The sequence below is a fragment of the Choloepus didactylus genome, chromosome 2, assembly GCF_015220235.1.
Source record: "Choloepus didactylus isolate mChoDid1 chromosome 2, mChoDid1.pri, whole genome shotgun sequence".
Lineage (NCBI taxonomy): Eukaryota > Metazoa > Chordata > Mammalia > Pilosa > Megalonychidae > Choloepus > Choloepus didactylus.
In genome coordinates, this window is record NC_051308.1 from 74,301,554 (window position 1) to 74,324,461 (window position 22,908).

At 35.3% G+C, this 22,908-nt stretch overlaps 1 pseudogene; it reads right to left on the minus strand.

Annotated features, from left to right (window-relative positions):
• Positions 1-1,610: 1,610 nt before the first annotated feature.
• LOC119511977 lies at positions 1,611-10,543 on the minus strand (annotated as a pseudogene).
• Positions 10,544-22,908: the final 12,365 nt, after the last annotated feature.

Sequence of the window (22,908 nt, forward strand, 5' to 3'; positions counted from 1 at the left end):
CAAAGATGTTTCCTCTTTGTATTTCCTATATCTGTTTTCCCTAGCACTTTTTGATTGACATATTTCTTTAATTTATCACTGAATAATAAATGTGATTTTTTTAAATTGATGCATTTCTCATTCTATCACAAGTATATTTCATAACATGTATAAGAAAGGAGACTTCAAACGTAAAGTAACCATAACAAATTTACATATTTAATAAAATAGTTTCACACTGATTCCTTTAAGACATTATGCATCTTATTCTTATTGTGCTGCTGTGCTCAAACTAATATAATTAGAGTTAAATTATAAACATAAAAATGACTAAGTTTTAATGATAGCATCCTATTTGTTGATATACTATTCATACCAAGTGAAAAAGCCAGTATTTTTAAAAATACATTAATTGAAAAGTGAAAGCACTGTGAATATGCCTAAGAAAAAAATATGGCAGCACAGAGCTTATGTTAAAATTAATTCATTTAGTATATCCAAAACTCTTGAATTAAGCATTTTTAGAAAATTATCTTCTAATAACATTTTTCACTTTATTAATATCAACAAATGGAACAGTTTTATTTCAACTTGAGATATTTAATTCTTGCCGTGATACATTCACCAAAAACACAATTCTATTAGTAGCATTCCTAAACCATGAAACTTTAAAACTAAAAAGGCATAAAAATAACATCACTAAAACAGGGTATGAAAATAAAAATAACATTACTAAAACAAGGTATGAAAAGTAAGTTTTTAAATAAAAAATAAAAAACAGCCTACTATTCTCCAAGAAATAGTATTTCAAGACTATACTTATCTCCAGATTAGTGACCACATTTTTTATACTTAAGATTCAAGGGACTGCAGTTAATTTTAGCGTTTCAAATATGGATATATTTATCAAGCGCTCAAGCCTTCTGGAAGGCTTGAAATGTACCAAATTTAATGTCATTTCAAGAGCTTCATGGCATTTTAGTAGATTTAGATAGAAATCATGTCTAATGAAGTTCAGTTACATTAAAAACAAATACTGTGAGGTGTGAAATTCAATTAGGAAGTGCCAGTTTGATTTTCCAATTTGAATTTTTAATCTAAGTCTTGAATGCAATGCTATATAGAATCTCATGTTCCTTTTCATTTTACATGATTTTGGCATTTTTTCTACCACTTCTGCATGCTTATTTTAATTAAAAACAGCCTTCTTGCTAATTGATAGATACTATATGAGTCATACTTTCTTAGTATTAAAATAAACATTTTTATTTAAAAATGTATATAACATGATTCCTTTAGGGAAGAAAAAGCAGCAATTTTCACTATTTTTTTTTTTTTTTCCCCAATCCATAATAGGATTCAGAGCAGTGTTTGTTGATGTTTGGACCCAGTATGACCAGGATGTTTGAATCACCTAGGGGTCTTTTCTAAATATGCATATCTCCCAATCAACTGAATTAAAATCTCTTAGAGTAGGGTCTAGGAATGATTTTTAAAAATGCTTCCCAGGGAACTGTTTCTATACTAAAGTTTGAGACCCGCTGATTTAAAGCAAAAACTAAATGTAATCTTGCGTGATTTCATTGTAGGATAAAATAAAGTATATATTAAAATAATTTAGAAAGTCCCAGTCAAATGTCATAATGGTCTATAAGATAATCTAAAACTGCTGCTGTGCTTAACAAAGCATTAAACACTTCTTTTTTCTGTCTTGAAGTTATCTTTTCCATCATGTGCATTAGCTATGGATGGAAACACATATAAGGGGTTCCAGGTTCAAGAGTAATGTCAACCCATTTTCAGATGGAGAGGAATTTCCTCATATGCAGCAAACATGGCAGGATTTGCTAAGAGTCTTTTTGCAACCATCATACCGTCTTTCCCAGTAATTTGACACACATTTTCTGCTTCTTTTAAACTCTTGCTATTTCCATTAGCAATTACAGGTAGAGACATATTTTCCTTAATTATTTTAATGGCATCACAGTGGATGGGCTTATCTCTTTCTTCAACACTTCTTCCACGGACTGTAATCTAATAAACTCTTGTTGCTTCAGCCTTTTAACAAAAGTCTATAGTTCTTATAAGATCATCATGGATGATTTTAATAGATTCTGAGTATCTGGGGTTTTCCACTTGATTTTTCACTTATTTCATCATACCCCAAACAAGCTCTGGCTTATTTATTAAGCAAGTCCCATAACTTTCTGCCACAGCCCACCTCTGAGGGCAACCACAGTTAATGTATATTCTATTTGCATAACGATAGTATCAGATAAGTCTTGCATCATTAGCAGCAAACTGAACAATCAAAGGGCAATCATCTTGGTTTGTGGTGAATTCACTGTCTCTGGCTTTTATAGATTTGACAAAATCAACAGCAACTATCATTGGTATATAACAGAGATCACAGCTGTATTTTCTTACTATTGTTCTAAAAGTCAGCTTTGAATATCGAACCATTGGAGCACAGGTTTCTACCAGTTGCCCAGAATGAAACATTTCTATTGAATCTTTTTTTTCTATCTATATTGCAGGTTTTTGCAGTTATTCTTCACGAATCCAGATTTGTTTCAAATTTTGGAAATACGCCGGGTGGTCATCTTTTCCTCAGTTGGGGAAACGACGCCAAGCTCTAGGGCTGGAGCTCCAGCCTCTAATCCCAGAGGCCTCTGATTCCCGGGCGGGCTCAGCTGGTTCAGTCAGGTCTTCGGTGCCCGCCCCTACTGGAAACCACAGGACTCCCAGCCAGCATCCTTCATGAATGTGTTTTTAACACAGAAATGAGAACTCACAAAGAGCTTTCTTGAAAAATTGACTAGCTAACTGAACCTATAGATTAAAATAGTTTTTTCCCTCTCCACTCCTAGAAACCTTATCTTTTCTCAAATATATTCTAATTTTCTTCATCTGAATCCCTTTTAGAATATCTTAATGAGTGTCCATATTTTAATAAAAATATTAAGAATTTGGACATTTCACTTTCCAATGAATTTGAGAGAACTTAATAGTCTATCTATTCTTCAAAAGACAAATAACAGTTACAATGTCATGATTGTTGAGAAACAATTATACAGTTATATATATATTGAATTTATAACAAATATTTTAAAGACTTTTTAAGCAAATATATGTATAATGAATTTTTTTCTTGGTCAAATCATGCTTTTCATATGCATATAATTTTACAAATAGTAATGCTTTATTGATTGGCCTTGCTTCCTCTAGAATTTCAAATGATTGTTTTGATTTTATATGAAAGAATCAATGAGCTTTCCAAAATTGGTGACATAAGGCAGCCCCTAACTATTCATAAACAGAATTCTTGTTGATTTTTTAAAAAGAAAATTTGAGAAAATAGAATTTAGAAGTAAAATAAGTATGAGAAATCTTCCAGGATAGTCCATGCTTCCCTTAGATATTCATAATGCCTAAATATGTGATTTCACTTTGATAACTACTATAACAAAACACATTCTTAAACTTTATTTAAAACAAATTTTTAAGACTGACTTTAACATGGAAGAATTTTTTGATATAATGTCTAATAATCTGCAAAGCCAATGAGCAAAGGGCATATTTTGATGCAAGCCTTTCTAAAAAGATTTTACATTTCTAATATCGTTATTTCCCTACTAATTTCTATTTACACATCACAATAAAAGCAAGACAATCTCACTAGGAAACAAATCCAATGATCCATAGTGTCCATGTTCTTTAACTCAAAACACAGTTTTTTCGTCTAATTTTAGTTGAAAAGCTATGACAATGCAAACATGGTACTAGTTGTGGGAACATATAAACAGGCATGGAAACCTACTGCCTCTGGCTTTGTTTCTGGCTTGTTTTAATTTTATTCTTTCCTCTCTATGATTTTGCTCTACAACAGCTGAATGAGTAGTTACAACAGAAACTGTATAGGTCACACACACACACACACACACACACACACACACACACACACACGCAATAGTATTCGGCCCTTTACAGAAAACAGTTGTCAGTCCCTATTATAGAATGTTTACATATGATCTCTACCTAATGGTTATTATCTACTGAGTAACAGACAGGTGGTGTTTTTTTTTGTAGTTTTGAGATACACAAAGAAGCAATTTTTTAGTTAAAAACTGCATCAAAGACAGTTTATTTTCCATTTATGGTTCAGATTGATGTACCCCTGGAGATGTTCACATTAGTGTATCAACAGATACTTCCAAACTCTGGTTTGACAGCTTCAAATCAACATGGTAATTCTATTTCAATATCTCTTAATCATTAACCATTCCAAGATTCTGAGTTGTACAAACTGATATGATTATAAATATATGAATCATGGGATCTTCTTTGGGCCAACATCACCCACATCCATTATAGCCTATATCACATCTTACTGAATTTTTTTCTTTTAAAAAATATCTCCCAGACTAAATGTGAAAAACTTTAGGGCAGGCTCCCCCTTACGTGGGATCTGACTCCCAGTGGTGTAAATCTCTCTGGCAACATGGGATATGACTCCCGGGGATGAATTTGGACCTGATATTATGAGATTCAGAACATCTTCTTGACCAAAAGGGAGATGCGAAATGAAACAAAATAAAGATTCAGTGGCTGAGAGATTTCAAATGGAGTTGAGAGGGCACTCTGGTGGACATTCTTATGCACTACATAGGTAACCCATTTTAGGTTTTAATGCATTGGAATAGTTAGAAGTAAATACCTGAAACTATAAACTGCAACCCAGTAGCCTTGACTCTTTAAGATGATGGTGTAGCAATGTAGCTTACAAGGGTTGACAGTGTGATTGTGAAAACCTTGTGGATCGCACTCCCTTTATCCAGTGTATGGATGGATGAGTAGAAAAATGGGGACAAAAACTTAATGAAAAATAGGGTGGGGGGTGTTTTGGGTGTTCTTCTTTACTTATTCTTATTTTTACTATTTCTGGTACAAGGAAAATGTTCAAAAAATAGATTGAGGTGATGAATGCACATCTATATGATGGTGCTGTGAACAATTGATTGTACACTTTGGATGACTGTATGGTATGTGAATATATCTCAATGAAATTGAATTTAAAAAAACTTTAGGGTAGGGACTTTGTCTTATTGTATTTTTGTATTCTTATCATTTACAATAATCATCAATGCTTCAAAACAATTTTTGGATATAATAATGACTATGTAATGAAACAAATCAACTACAAACTAATAATCAAAACTGCTTATATTTGGTATAAGTTTAAATAGTCTGGATATATCAACATGGCAATGTAAAGAGCTAATGAAAACTCCTCTCCAGAGATTTAATGGACAAAAGGATAATTCTGAATTATTTGAAGCTCAGGGGAAGGATATAGACTAAAGAAGGGCCCTGCAGACACTGAACTGAAGGAAGAGAAGAAATATCAGGTAGGAATCTTCTGTCCCAGACCAGCTGGTCCTCTCCCCTCCCCATCACTTGGTCTCCATGTGGGAAAGGCACAGAATCAGCAGACAGGCCCCTTCCCACCAGGGACACAGGTTTTAAAATCTCTCACATAAGTGAGACATACCTCCACTGTTTGAAGACCTGTGGGACAGGGGAGGACATTTCAAGGCCCAGGTCAGTGAGGGACAAAGAGTCTGAGAAAATGTGGAAAGAGACTGCATGTCCAGCCCTGGGTCTGAAAACCCTTCCCCACCCTTGAGGAAAGCAGCAGCTGGTAGCCTTGGGGGTGGCTGGAGTACTGGGTCAACTGAGGGAGTACTCTGCCAGACGTGTAGCCCCACATTGAGCTAGATTTTGGCCAGCAAAGCAAGAGCATAGGAATCCCACAGTTTCAGATTCTCAAATGTCAAAGACAAAGAGAGAATTCTGAAAGCAGTAAGAGAAAAGCAATCCATCACATACAAGGAAGGCTCAATAAGACTATTTGAGGTTTTCTCAATAGAAACCATGGAGGCAAGAAAGAAGTGCTATGATATTTTCAAGACACTGAAAAAGTAAAACTGCCAACCAAGAATCTTATATCTTGCAAAACTGTCCTTCAAAAAGGAAGGAGAGTTCAAAATAATTAAAGATAATCAGACACTGAGATAGTTTGTGAACAGGAGACCTCCTCTACAATAAATGCTAAATGGAATGTTACAGACAAATAGGAAAAGAAAGGACAGAGAGGTTTGGAGAAGAGTGTAGAAACAAAGATACCAGGAGATAGAGGGTAAAGATCAGACATTTGATGCTGAAGGAGTACAGAATGCTCAAAAGGATTGATTGCGTTGATCTAGAATTGGTAGCACAATGCTGGGTAATGGTAGCACAATATTATAAGTACACTGAACAAAGATGACTGTGAGCTTGAAAGAGGAAGGTTAGGGACATGTAAGATACCAGAAGGAGAGACAGAAGTTAAAGACTGGGATGGTATAACTTAGTGAAACCTAGAGTGGTCAATTATTGTGATAAAATATACAAATGTAAGAATGTTTTCACATGAAGGAGAAAAATGAATGTCAACTTTGCAAGGTGTTGAAAATGAGATGTATTAGGGAAAAATACAATCAATGCAAACTAGAGCCTGTAGTTAAGAATAATTTGTAATATGCTTCCATTAATTGTAGCAAAGGTAATATACCAAGGCTAAACATCTAAAATAGGGGAAATAAGGAAGGGGCATGGGATTCTTGCATTGGTGGTGCTGTCTCACCTTTTAATTATATTGTATTTTATTTTTATATTATTTTTTCTTTTCCTTTATTTTTTTCTTTTATTTTGCCTCTTCCTCTTTGTGGAAGAAGTGGAAATGTTCTCATATAGATAGGGGGTGAATACATAACCATGTGATTATACAGGAAACCATTGATTGTTTACTTAGGAGGGAATGTATGGTATGTGAGTAAAGCTGTCTAAAAAATAGAGGAATACAAGTGCTGGATACCATTAGTGGGGAGGTAGGATTGTACAGCCCATCTGGAGGGCAGTGTGGTGGTTCCACAGGAAGCTATGCATGGGGTTGCCATATGGTCCTGCAACCCAGTTATTGGAAATATACTTGGAAGAACTAAAGAGAGGGATATGAATGAACATTTGCACAGTGGGGTTTATGGTGGCAGTATTCATGATTTTCAATGGATGAGGTGGCCTAAGGGAAACTCAACTGATGAATGGCATGGCAAACTATGGTGTATACATACAATGGAAAATGCTGCTACAAGAAGGAATGAAGTTGTGAGGTATGCAACCAGGTGAATGGACATTTAGGACAGTATATTGAGTGAAATAAACCAGAAATGAAAAGACAAACATTACAGTGCCTCACTAATGTGGGCTATTATGTGCAAACTCTAAGAATTGAATCTGAGAACATAGTTTATCAAGGGATGGCTTATTATAAAGATTCCTGGATTGTAAGCTCTTATAGAAGTTGCATCTATTCCTGAGTTGTAATAGCTGTTTCTAAATTCTGAGATGCTGAGCTCCTTGTGTATAACCTGGTCAGTCCCTGCAACTTTGGGTATCTGTGTGGCACCTGAGACTCAGAGCCAGAGTCCGGCAGCAATGAATGTCAGCATTACCCCATACAGCAAATGTTGAAGAGGCTGAAAAAGAGATCAGACTTCAATTAAAGATATAAATGAAATGGACTTGGCTAGGACTAAGGTTAAAGGACTATATAGATGGTTTTTTTAAAACTTCAACTTATGTATGAGACCAAAGGGAGAGATGTTTATTAGGTGCAATATATATACATATATTTTGTAGCACACTATATAATTTAACTTGTATGGTCAGTTTATTCAAATACCATAATTACATGGAACTTTGAATAGGGAGTGAAATCGGGTTGGTTTGTACAAGTTAGTGTGAAGCCCCAATACATCCCAGAGTAATCTGTGCAGAGAATAAAAATATATTTGCAAAGCCCCCTTGAGGGACTGGAGAAAATGCAGAAATATTGAACATTCCCATTTGGGGAATCACTTATAGTACCACAAGCATTGGGGACTACCAGTTTGGAAGGCTAAGCCCTCAATCTTGGAGCTTTCCCTTACATAGCTTGTTACTGCAAAGAAGAGGCTGAGCCTAATTAAAATTTTGCTTATGAGTCACCTCCAGAGAACTTCTTTTGTTGCTCAGATGTGGCCTCTCTCTCTAAGACAACTCTGCAGGAAAACTCATTGCACTCCCCCCATGTAGGACATGACTCCCAGGGGTGTAAATCTCCCTGCAAACATGAGATGAGCTTGGTCCTGGCATTGTAAGATTGTTAAGCATTCTTGGACTAAAAGGTGTCCTAGTTTGCTAATGCTGCAGAATGCAAAACACCAGAGATGGATAGGCTTTTAAAAAATGGGGGTTTATTTCACTACACAGTTACAGTCTTAAGGTCACAAAGCATCCAAGGTAATACCTCAGCAATTGGGTACCTTCACCGGAGGATGGCCAATGGCGTCTGGAAAACCTCTGCTAGGTAGGAAGGCAGCTGGCGTCTGCTCCAAAGCTCCGGCCTCAGAATGGCTTTCTCCCAGGACGTTCCTCTCTAGCAAGCTTGCTCCTCTTCAAAACATCGCTCCCAGCTGCACTCCGTTCCCTCTGAGTCAGCTCATTTATATAGCTCCACTGATCAAGGCCCATCCCCGAATGGGCAGGGCCACGCCTCCATGGGAACATCTCATCAAAATTATTACCCACAGCTGGGTGGAGCACATTCCAAGCAAATCCAACCAGCACAAAAACTTCTGCCGCACAAAACTACAAAGATAATGGCATTTGGGGGACACAATACATTCAAACCGGCACAAAGGGGGAAAAGAAATTAAACAAAATAAAGTTACAGCAGTTGAGAGATTTCAAATAGAGTTGAGAGATCATTCTGGAGGTTATTAGTATGCATTATATAGATATCCCTTTTTAATTTTTAGTGTATTGGAATAGCTAGAAGGAAATACCTGAAATTGTTGAATTGCTACCCAGTAGCCTTGATTCTTGAAGATGATAGTATAACTATATAGTTTACACTGTATGACTGATTGTAAAACCTTGTGGCTCCCATTCCCTTTATCCAGTGTATGGACAGATGCCTAGAAAAATGATGACAGAGTAAATAAATAATAGGGAGGTATTGGGGATATGGGATGTTTGGGGTGTTCTTTTCTACCTTAATTTTTATTCTTATTCTTTTTTTGTGGTAATGAAAACGATCAAAAATTGTTGTGGTGAGTTTGCAACTATGTAATGGAACTGTGAACACTTGAATGTATACTGTGGATGATTGTATGGTTTGTGAGTAATGTCAATGAAATTGAACTAAAAATAGACTAGATATGAAAGACCTCATATTATAATATACAAGCTTTTAGCCATTCATTTAATTTTTATTCACATGTATTGTTATCAATTTTACATGGTATACCTGGAAGCTACATGTCATTGTTGAGTTCTGGAAAGATGAAGGCTTTTTGTTGATATGTAAGCAATCGACTTTGCCATCTGTTTGCTAGTTTTATCAATAGGTTCAGTATAAACATTTTTAAAAAAAAGCGTCTATATAAATTCTTTTCTTCCATCTGACAGTTGCAAAAGAACTGTCGTTTATATTATATTTATATATATTTATTTTATTAATTATCCTTAATAAAATTAAAAATTTTCAATGAAATATTAGAATGAATTATCAGGCACAGAGTAATAAAATACTGTCGTCAAACTTTTCTAAGGAAATAATCAATCACCTGAAAAATAACTCTTTGAGATGAAAATTGAATTTATCTTTCAAACTTGTAAATAGTTTCAAATAACCGAAAGGGAAAAAGAATCTTATAAAATCACAATAATTTAAGGAATTTAAGGAATTAATATGATATAACGCATACATTATGTTATTTTCTACACTATATAACAAAGTAAGCAGAATTTAATAAATACAGTTAAATAAAAACAGATTTTCAGATTTCACATTTATAAAATACATTTTGTAAAATGCAATACAAGCAGGAATGTAGTTTTGTTTTTTTTTTAAGGAAAAACTTCTTTAATGTTACTGATGATTAAAATTGTTTCAAATAGGAGAGGAAAGTGAGTACTGAGCACCCAAATAAAACAAAAAAAAATAATTCAGAAATGAAATATTAGAATATTTCCTGAATGTCAGGAGACCCAATTTCTCCTAATGCTTCAAATTATTAACAGAAGATGGCATTCCAGTAACCAGTACTATGGGAAAGTCTGTTTTGTTTCTCAGTTTTGCCCAGTAATTAGGAATCTTGAAAATGTACTCAGACATTATTCTCACACCAGGAAATTTCATCCTACCCACCATTTTATTTTATGAGACTTGATATAAGGCAATAGTCTGTCTAAAGATTTTTTTTGTGCATGTAATTTGTTTCTCTTTCACAAGTTTCATGATCTTTGAATGAAAATTCTATGCACAGGGCTAATTACAGTTCCAAAGATGAAGGGTATTTCTTGCTTAAAAGCAGCTCACCATGAAAAGATACAAATGTTATTATAGGGCAATTTGTTAAATGTTATATCATACAGTGCCATCTTGCTGGGGTACTTGAAGCGACACTATCACTATCATTATTGCAAATAACTGTCCCCCTAATATTGATCACATTCTACATTGTAATATACCTTATTACTATTGCAATTGACATTGAATAAACATGGGTATAATGTATTTGTCTTTCTTGCAAGTCTCTACATTCCAAGAAAATAGAGACAAAGTCTGTCTTATTCCTGGATTAACCTGAGCTTACTGCATAATGACTAGCTTTATAGTAAGAACTCTGTCCATAAAAGAAAAAAAAAAAAATCTGAAACACTTGATGACTTTCATGAAAATTATTTGCATCTCCTTTTCCACTTCATAACTACACTTTCAATTTCCCTCTTCATCTTTTATACATATCATTTTCTTAAACAGTATAATTACATTTACCACCTCCCTTCATTTGTGATTTTTGTTGTATCTCTTACCTCTAGATATGTAATAAATGCATGGTATATTAAATATATCATTGCATTATTTCTGGCCTTTCTTGTTGCCATGAGAAGTCAAATAATATCCCACCGCAAGTATCTATCACATTTTATTTATCCATTCATCTGTTTATGGACTTTTGAGGTTGTTTTATTACTATGATAATGCTGCTAAGAAAATTCATGTACAGGTGTGTATGTGGGCATATATATTCATCTCTTTTGGATAGAAACCTAGGAGTAGAATTGCTAGACCATGGTATCCTTGTGTTTAGCATTTTGATAAATTCTCAGACTGTTTTCCAAAGCAGCTGCACAACTTTACACTCCAACCAGCAGTGTATAAGGGTTCCAATTTCCCACACCCTCACTAACATTATCCATCATTTTCATTATATCCATCTTAGTGTGTGAGCAGTTGTATCTAACTGTACCATTGACTTGTATTTCTCTGATGACTAATTATGTTGAGCATCTTTTCATTGGCTTATTGGACATTTGTTCATCTTCCTTGGAGAAACATATATTCAGATCTTTTGCTCATTTTTTTTGTCTTGGGATTATTGAGTGATAAAGGCTTTTAAATATTCTGGGTACAAGTCTCATATAAGATATATGGTTTGCAAGTATTTTCTTCCATTACACAGATTGTATTTTTACTTTCTTGATTGCATTATTTGTGCAACAAAGTAGTTTATGTTGATGAGGCCAAACCTATTCATCTTTACTCTGGTCATTTTTGCTTTTGGTATAATATCTAAGAAACCATTGCATAATCCAAAGTCAGGAAGAATGATAGCTATGTTTTCTTCTAAGAGTTCATTAGTCTTAGTTACATTAGGTTTTGATCCATTTTTAGTTTATTTTTATATATGACATGAGGGAGAGGTCAACTTCAAGACTATTTTTCCCCAGTGAATTGTCATATCACACTTTTTGGTGACAGTATTTTTTGAATGTTAGACATTATGGAAATATCTTGTAGAAACCCGGAATTCTTTTATCTGTCTCCAAAAATTTTATTTTAGTGGGCCATTCAGTTGCTGGATGTCAATCCCTTGAACTTGTGTAAGTTTGGTTTTACCCTTTGTTAATGCAGACCCAGTGGAAGCACAAAGTGTTTCATAAACCCCACTGAATTAGGGATATCTGTGTCCTCTAAGGATTTTGTTAGGTCTTGGGTTTCAGCTCTGTTAGGATATGGTGCTTATTCCTAAACTGAGGCCTTTCTGACATCTCAGCTGGATGTTTGGGAGATCTTTCCACTTGCGGGAGGGAAGTAGATGTCCCCACGCACGGTTTTCTCTTTTTCCATCGCTGCACAATTCTGCAGCAGCTAGTATGTGGGGAACCATGAGTGGTCCCATCTTTTGCATATGTAGCCCCACCCCCATAGGTGCACAATCAAGAGTCTCACCCTGACCTGTGGAACTTTCCACCTAGCTCTGTTCTCTCTGATGCTTCACTGATAGATTCCAGACACCTCTGCCACTCAAAACCCTGATTATTGGCTCCTCAGCCTTCTTGTGAATCCAAACTCTGCTGGGACTCCAGCTCCGAACCATGGTTGATGGAAAAATTGTCCACAGACATGTAATATCATTTGTGCAGATAGACTCCTGAGTTTCCCATTTTACAGTCATCACAGTTGTGCTGTCACCCACTGCCTGAAAACAGTTGCTTCCTTTACAGTGGGAGGGCTAGTCTGGTACCAGTGATTCCATTATGGCTTCTTGATATAGACTTTAAGGAAAATACTTCTTATAAAGACAATGTATTTGTTTTATTTCTCTTAGTATTCAGAATCACAAAATGATATTATTCATCCAGAGTATTCATTCCATGGGTTATTTGTGGTACATGAAGAAAATGTTCCACCATATGTTTAGTACCTTGGAATTTTTTACAGTTCTACAATGAAAACAGATCATTGTACACTTTGTAAATTCTGAGATAGTCTGATAATTGTGAAATGACAGTAAAAATTAGAGTATACTTATTTTAATAGGAAAAAATCTAAGGAAAACTAAAAATGTTGGCTGTAAATTAGCTGAATTATTTGAATGCTATTCAAATTACTAGAAATCACTTAATAAAGAGCACAGACAATACTTTAAAGAAATGATAACAAGGGGGAAATTAGTCTGAAGAAGTAGAGTGCTCAGCTGGAGGAGATAATTAGGTAATGAATGGTTAATTTGCTAGAGTGGGAAGTTGGTATGTAGGTATATTAAAGAAGATTAAAAAGTCTCAGGAGAGATGAGGCAAAGGAGAAAGCAATTTAACATATTAACCAGCACCCTTCCTCCACAATTCTTAGAGATAAGTTACAACATAATCTTTCATGAAGAAAGCTGAGATCTTTCATTTATTCCCTAAATGATGAAAATTATGAAAGTTATTTGGAAGAATTAAAATTATGAAAATTATGGAATTGAGAAATTAATTGCATAGCTATTTAATTTGAATTGACTCTCAGCTCATTAATACATAATGCTAAAACTTTTGAAGGAAAACTACTGGCCCATAGAGGTATGAAAAGTTAGCACTAAACTGAATAGAACTACTCAATGAAGGCAACTAAAAGCCCCTCTTAGACGAAACTCATAAATACACTACTCCTCCTCTCACCATGCATTGGAATATGATAGAAATAGCACATTGTCTGGTAGAATACGAAAAATGTCCCTCCCCCAACAGAATTCCTATATGTAGTAGCATCTTATTTCTGGGCTACAATAAATAGTTAAATCATCTGAAATTCTGTTTGCTGAGAAGTGACTCCGATCTCCCAAAGACTTTAGTTTCTCTGAACTCTCTTGCATGTGTAAGTGTTCATGATCAGATCTCCAGGGCCTATCTACACAACAAGGCAGTTCATTTGTAGAGTTACTAAATAAAATACAAAAAGCCTAAATAAGTTCTATTTAAGATTGACAACGTTTTAAAATATAAATATGTCTTAAATGTGACACAGGGCATACTTATACTATAAACTATTCATTATTTATTATTTGAAATTCAAATTAAGCTGGGCATTCTGTATTTTTATTTACTATATCTGGCACCCTATTTATTGGATAAATGCAGACTTTGGAGGTGGTAGAGTCTGGAAATTAAGACTTGGTTTCTTATACCTCTCAATGAGCTCTGTGGTGAATTATTGAAGTTCATCTTGAGGACCCTGAAATTGCAATAGGTGTCAGAAATGAGTGTGCTCTTGGGATCTAGTCCCTGACCTTACAATAATGTATTGAGTAAGGTACCTTTTCATCTACAGAGTATATATATGGAGAGCGACAAAGAGAGAGAGAGAGAGAGAGAGAGAGATTGATTATATTTTTCAAGTATTAAAAGAGTATTCCTTCAAGAGACTGCTTTTGTATTAAGTTGTTGAAGCTTCCCTTTACTATCCCAACCCCTTTATGTCAGCATCCATTAGTGCTAACGTCACACGAATATTATCGTGTGCTTATGTAGTATATGCCTACCAGAATGTGAATTCCTTAAGGTCAGGGTTTTCAGTCTTTTCATCTTATAATATTTATTTTTAAGCACTTGGCACATTTCCAGGCATGTTCCAGAGAGCCAATACATGTTTGTTGAATAAATGAATGAGTCAATAAATAATATGCATTAGAAAATTTAAAAGTATTCAATATAGTTAACATATTAATCAACATTCACAACTCATATGTAGGTGAGATTTGAATTAAAAATATTTTATTAGAGGCTGTAGAAAGATATTATATGAATTCTGAAGGAATTTGGGGGGAAAAAGCAAAAGAAAATTTATAAAAATAAGTGTTTTATTTTTACACATTTATGTAAAATTTGCCTTTAGCGTAAATGAAGTGTTTGACAAATGAACATAACTTTACACTGGTTTGGAAAGAATTCAATTATCCACCCAGTACTCGCATTCAATAGCTAATTTAAACTGAATACATTAACACATTTCTGGCTTCTTACTTCAAGGTTGAAGTGTGTAGGCTGTAATTGCATTCTGGAAATTATTCGCTGGGAACCTGTGCAAAAGAGCTTTGCAATTTTACTAGAATGCTGTTTATATATTAAATACCTCAACATGTAATATGATTAAGAAAGTTAGTCTGCAAATCAATCTCAAGGGAAGAACATTCTTTGAATATTTGTGAAATTATTTTTCAATGAGATTTTAAATCTTTTTTAGAATTCCATGGGGGAGGATGCTTAAGGGCCCCATTTTCATGTTACTGCTACTTACTCCTTTACTTTCTCAGACTACATCTCTAAGTTGCAATTCTCTTCTGGTTTCTTAGCAATTCTATTTTGATATGTTGGGATCAGACAAAATTCAGTGTGTCTGAAACTGAACTGTCTCTTCCTGTGAAATGAACACCTCTCTTCTGTCCTATTTATGCCTCTTGCCATTACCAGAATCAAATAGTTTTTGTTGCATCCTTCTCTATTCCTACCTACAATCATTTACCACATCTTGTTAATTCTCCCCCACACTGTCCATGGTATTTGCCATCTGTCTTTACTCACAACATATGCATAAAGACACACACACACACACCTGCACCCACACACAGACTCACACACATACATTCTATTTCCATTCTTCAATTTAGGTCTGAGAATCAATTAATCTTAAATATTTTTGAAGCTTTCTAACTGCCTCTCAGCTTTCCTCTTTAATTTGTCCTGCAGGTAACTATCGAATTAATCTCATAAGGTACAATTTTCACAATGACATTTTCTTATTCATAGCAAAGCAATGGTATCTACTTTGCTTAACAAATATCATTTTATGATATGATTCCAGCACTTTTTCTAATCTACCATTTTCTCCTCTCTTATCAATTTCCTAATCATCCATTTTGTGCCTGCACCAGATTGGATTATGTACCCCAATTTAAACAGCTTCATAATCTTAATCCACATTCCTGTGGGTATGAATGCATTGTAAATAGTATCTCATGAAGATGTGACTTTAAATTAAGGTGCGGCCCACCTGAATAAGATTGGATCTTTATCCAGATTACTGGAGGCTTTATGAAGTTTAAAACAGGAAAGCAGAATCAGAGAAGGCCACAGAGAGAAGCAGGAAGTCAGCAGGAACACAGAAGAGAAAGGAGAGTACATTGGAATATTATTGAAAAGCTAAAGGACCCAAAGGATTGCTGGCAAGCCAGCACCAGAAAGTCACCATCTTTAGAGAGAAAGCAAGGCTTGCCTGATAACTTGGTTTTGGACTTCTTACAGCTTCAAAACAATGAGCCAATACATTCCCAGTATATAAACTAACCCATTGTGTGGTATTTGTCATGAGTCCGACAAACTAAGATTGTGCCTTTTCATTCCATATTACATGAGGCCACACAAGCCTCAGCCTTCCCCCAACTTGATCTTTCATGTCCCTTTATAAACTAGACCTTACTGTCTTTGTTGATGGCTCACATCTCCACACTTCAGAGGGAAATTCCTAACCAAGATATGGCATTATGGATTTTCAAAACCCTAGAGAATTGACCTATGGTCAATGACAACTCAGTTCAGTTTGCTGAACCTGTGGCTCTCACAATAGCTTGCTCTTTAGCTAAAGACAAAACAGTTAGCATCAATGCAAACATTAGATAAGCTTTCAGGGCAGTACATGATTTTGGTATGCTCCAGAAAATCAGAATATTTATGATAGCTAATATCATTTATTTTAAGTAAATTTTCTTCAAAGCTATTTTCTCAACATGTTGCCACATCCTTTTGATTTTTTAAATATTTTGAGTAATTTAGTCAAAGGATTATATTTTATTATTCAAATTGCCTCAACTGTATTAAGTAGACAGGGCCTTATCTCATCATTTTTGAAGGCAGTAAAAAACAAAATCCTCTTCTAATGATCTTTCAAAATAGTCTCTTCAGTTTTATTCTCATACCATATTTTTTTGCATGTCTCTCATTTCTACCATCCTTGGAAAATCCAAGTTATAATTTACTATATGACTTGTAGCATGTTCACCATGTCAAGTGAAAGAGTATAAGTACACTGATTTAACCATATTGCTTTAACCTTTTAAAATGACATTGATGTCTCATGAAAATTAATACAGCAATTAACCTTAGAGAACTGGTATCTATTTGTGCTTAATATTTAGTAGTTTATGTAATTAGCATAAGAAGCCAATATTAAAATATGAATCCTATATTTCCTTAGAGTACAGTTTAGTGAATGAAAGTCCATCCCATTACACACATGTATGACCTACAACTTACTGACTGACATGAACAGAATCATTTCAACTTAGAAGTTAAACATCCAACTCAACCAACCACAATTAGCCTGTATACCGCCGATCTACACACAATAGTAGTAGCTGATACATCTAACAGATGGACTGTTAATGCTTTCTGAGAAAAATGGAGGAAACATCTCTAAAAGTTTGTAATTATGTATTTGTTTTTCATTAAGGTGTTATAAATTATCTGTTTCCTATTGATACTTCTGAAGGATAAATGGAGATTAATTGGAAGAATTATCATGAATTACTAGTGTTAAAATTGATTCTAAATTGCATTGGGGATTGAATAGTATACCATACAAAATATGTTTTCATATTCTACCTATGGTTCTGTGGGTGTGAACCCATTTGTAAACAGGATATTTGAAGTTATTAATCAAGGTGTGGAGTCATCTGGGAACAGAATCTTCAAAGATCCTGTTTAGTTGAGGCCAAATTGTAGCAGAATGGGCCTAAACCCATACAACTGGAGTCTTTATATACAAACAATATTCGGGGACAGTGAGTCAGTAGAAACCAGAACTCAGATGAAGCCAGAAGTCAGTGGAAATCAGAAGAGTAGACACATAGAGGAATCACCAAGAACCAGAGGTTTGCCAGAATGCTACAGACTCTGTGAGAAATCAAGCCCTGCCAATAACTTGATGTTGGACTTCTAGCCTCCAAAATCATGAGTCAATAAATTTCCATTATTTAACCAACCAGAATGTGGTGCTTATCATAGTTGTCCTGGTGAACTAAGAGTTCTTGGTACTGGAAAGATGGATGATACTGTTATAAATACCTAAAAATGTGGAAGTGGCTTTGAACTGGGTATTGAGAGAACAAATTGAATCAGGTTGAGACTTAAGCAATATGACTGGAATTCTTATAAACAAAGGATGCTTGGACACAGTAGGTCAGAAGACAGAATTCAGTGGAAATCAGAAGAGCAGACACAAAGAGAGAAGGCTCACCATGTGACAGAGGACTGACAGAACACTACACACTGGGAGAAGCAAGCCCTGCCATTACCTTGATGTTGGATTTGTAGCCTCCAAAACTGTGAGAAAATAAATTCCCATTATTTAAGACAACCAGTACTTGGTATTTGTCTTAGCATCCCTGGCAAACTAAGAAAAATGGGGAAAAGGGCTAAAATCTAATACAAATATATAAAGCATGAATAATTAAGAACAATTTTATTGATGTATTATTCTTGATATATCCATTTATTTATTGGAGCCATAAAATAATGTGAAGAATCCATGAAAGATATTTATTTAAAATACATCTAATTTTATGTCTTTACTTATTCTGACATTAAAAAAATATTTCCAGCTCAAAAATAGAAAATTAAGCCTAAAAGTTAAACCCATATTTCTTTGCATCTCTAAGTAGACAAGTAAGAAAATTCTGGAACCAATGATAAGGTTTGAGGATTTGTTTACATGATAAGTAACGCAACTTACTATGGAAAATCATTTATATTACATTTTTCTTTTCACCAAAGCCAAATGTGCTACTGAATATCTCTTATATGCAACTTTTAATCCAAAGTTTTCTGGGTTGGAGAAATCCAGGGTTCTCTGGGGAAGCAGAACTAACAAGAGATGCAAATATATAATGTAAATATGATTCCTTTAGGAATTGGATCACACAACTGTGGGGATGGGCAAGTCCAAATTCCATAGGGCAGGCTGCAAGCTAGAAACTCCAATGCATATTTTCAGTGAATTCCCAGGAGAAGCTGGCTGGCTGAAGTAGAGATGGAAATTCTCCCTTCTGACTGCTGAAATCATCACTTCTCCTGATTGGATGAGGCTTCTCTCATTGTTAAAGGTGAACTTCTCAGTTGATTGTACATGTAATCTGCCATAGATACAATCAATTTACTGATAATTTAAATCCATTAAATATCCTCACAGTAACAATCAGGTGAGTGCCTGTTTGACCAAACAACTGGACACTATAACTTGGACAAGTTGACAAATGAACTTAGTCATCACAGAGAATAATATAAGAAAGTTTGGATTTACTAAGCAAACTTTAAGAAAATTAATGAACATATTGAATTTAAACTATTTGAATTAAAATTATGTTTACCATAACAAGTGAGTCATTTTCATATATAAGCTAAATAATTCTTGCTAGAAATTATATTAGAAGTTAAAGATTGAATGAAGTTATATTTTTCTTAAATAGTATCTTTATGTTTCAATTGATTTACACTGCAATTACTTATATTTTACTTGAGTAAAAGAACGCAGATATGTCGTTGATCTGCTAGATGCCATTATCATTCTCTTTTAATGGTGAGACTTTTGAGACACAAATAACTTTAAAAAACAGGACCTATTAGGATTAATGTGCCATAAATGTCTCTAACCAAAGAATGTGACTTAGGAATACAAAGTGAGAAAATAAACTATTGTTTCTAAGTTTTCCTCATACTTTAATCGGTGGTATTTATGACTGGGAATTCTCTCAGTGTGGTATTACGGGCCTGGTCTGCCCTTCTTCAGTGTGCTATTACGGCCTGGTCTGCCCTTCTTCAGATAACTGACAAGAACATGCTTGTGTTGGTCTTTTTCATTAGCATCCTTTCCCCCTATTGAAATTCACCTTTCAGATCTCTAGGTTTGGTATGCAAAACGATTGACAACATGAATACTATTATAATTGCTAAGGCTGAAAGAATATTTATTGTGCAAGTAAACAGAAAAATCCCAGCTTTGTCACTGTACTGAAAAATACTAAAAGCCTAAATCATTTAGGTTTGGTGTATTACAATTTACCCCCAAATTTAGTGGTATTTAGCTCATAAATTTAGTGGTATTTAGCTCATAACTATGTGGGCCAGCAGCAATAAGCAATGCTTCCACTGGGTTTGACTTGATTCATTCATGCATCAGCAGTCATGTAGTGGTCAACGGCTTCACTTACATGTTTGCATTTGGCTGTCAGTTGGGTGATTCAATGGTGACAATTGTGTGCCTCTCATTATCCAGTTCCTCTTATCATTGAGTAAGTTAGACTGAGTTTGTTCACAGGCTGGCCATTAAAGAGTTACAAAAGCAGCAAGTATGAAAGCCCTGATTTGTAAGTTTCTGGTGTGTGTCACATTTCCTAATATCCCATTGGCCAAAGCTAGTCACATGAGAAGCCCTGATTCATGGGCTGGGGAAATAGACTCCAACTTGATGACAGGAGAAGAATTTGTGGCCATTTTTGTATCTGATCACAAATTCTTTGACCACAAATGGAGGAATTCTAACTCAAGCTTAAATAGTAAGGAAACATTATCTCATGAAATGAGAAGCCCAGCGAAAGGATATCTGTTGAGAATTGAATCATATCCCCCATGTGTTGGTTTGGATATATTATGTCCCCAAAAAGCCATACTTTTAATGCAATCTTGTGAGGAGAGACATTAATCTTTTGATTGAGTGTTTCCATGGAGATGTGATTCAATCAACAGTGGGCTAGGCCTTTGATTAAATTATCTTCATGGAACTATGGGCCCTGTGCATTCATGGTGAGTCTTAACTAAATCACTATAGTCCTATAAGAGAGAGACATTTTGGAGAAAGCCATTGAAAACTGATACTTGGAGATGTAGACAGAAGGACTTTTGTAGATGCTAAGCTAAGAGATGCTGTCCCAGAGTTTGCTCTGGAGAAACTAAGAGAGGAACCCCAGATAGTTAGATGCACAGGAGCTGAAGAGGCTAAGAGAGACAAGCCCAGAGACATTTTTGAGGATGCTATTTTGAAACGCAACCTGCAAACAGCAGACTCCAGCCACGTGCCTTCCCAGATGACAGAGATGTTCCAGATGCCATCGGCCATTCTTCAGTGAAGGTATCTTCTTGTTGGCATCTCAATTTTGATACTTTTATGGCCTTAGGACTGTAAATTTGTAACCAATTAAACCCTCTTTGTAAAACCCAATCCATTTATGTTATTTTGCCTAAGGGTAGCATTAGCAAGCTGGAACACCATCCGTTTTTCAACACCTTGAATGTTAACATTCATTTGTTGTCCTTCATGTAAAAGCATTCCTATATTTGTACATTTAATCAGCATCATTTGTCCACTCTATGTTTTACTAAGTTATGTAGTCCCAGGCCTTATAGTCTATCTTTCCTTCTGGTGTCATATCTGCCCCTAGCCTTCCTCTTTCAACCATACTCACACTCAGCTTTGTTCAGTGTACTCACAACATTATACTACCATCAGGTAGTATTATGCTACCCATTTCTGGATATTTACAATCAACCCTGTTGAATAATCTTTACTCCTTCATCATCAAATGCCCAATCTCTACCATCTGTCTCCTAATAACCCATGTTCTCAACTTTAACTCTCAAAGTTCACTCATTAATGTCAGTTGATATTAGTGACTTTTTTCTCTCTCTCTTTACCCTTACTGAAAGTCTTGATATCTGCACTGCTCTTCCTATCCCTCCTGTCTTTCCTATTTACCTGTAGTGCTCCCTTTAGTATGTGTGATGGTTAGGTTTATGTGTCAACTTGTCCAGATGATGGTGTCCAGGTGTCTGGTCAAGCAAGCACTGTCCTAACCATTACTGCAGGGATATTTTTGGCTAGTTAATAAACCAGACGGCTGGTTTATTAAATCATCAGTCAATTGACTGCAGCTGTGACTGATTACATCAATGGAGGGCATGTCTTCCTCCATGAGAGAACTCTGCTGACTTTAATTCAATCAGTTGAAGACTTTTAAGGAAGAGAGAGAAAGGGCCTGCACTTCTTCTTCTTCAGCTATCCAGAAAAGTGTTTCCTGAGGAGTTCTTCAAACACCTTCATTGGGTTGCCAGATCGAGGCCTGAGGATTTCATCAAACACCTTCATTGGAGTTGCCAGTTTGCTGCCTGCCCTATGGAATTTGGACTCATGCATTCCCACAGTTGTGTGAGACACTTTTTATAAAATCTTATATTTGCAGATGTCTCTTGTTGATTCTGTTTCCCTAGAGAACCCTAACTAAAACAGATTTTGGTACCAGAGAAGTGGGGTGCTGCTGGGTTTGCAAATACCAAACATGTTGGAATGGCATTTTAAATGAATAAAGGGAAAATTCTTGAAGAATTGTGAGGAGCTTGATAGAAAAGGCCTAGACTGCTTTGAAGAGACTATTGGTAGAAACATGGACTCTAAAGATACTTCTGACAAAGCTTTGAACAGAAATGATGAATGTGTCATTGACAACTGGAAGAAAGGCAATCCTTGTTTTAAAGTGGCAGAGAATTTGGCAAAATTGTGTCCTGGTGTTGGATAGAAGGCAGAATTTGAAAGTGATGGGCTGGGATACTTAGCTGAGGAGATCTCCAGACTATGTGTGGAGGATGTAGCCTGGCAGCTTATAGTAAAACACTTATAGTAAAATGCTACAGGATGGAGGTAAGCTGAGAAATGAACTCTTGGGTACAAAGAAAGCAGAAATGGATAGCTTGGAAAATTCCAGGCTTCCAGAAAGTGAGACTCCAGAGGCTACAGCCCTACATGAGGATTTAACCAAACATGGAAACCAACTGCCGTTTTAGTACAAGCCAGAATTGGAGAGGGAATTATCTAGAAAGGATTTGTGGAAAGTCCTTTTGTCTGATGGTTTTGACCCCTGCAAACTGCATGCCAAGCCTACAGAATTTTTGTGGCATCTGTATAAATAGAGACAC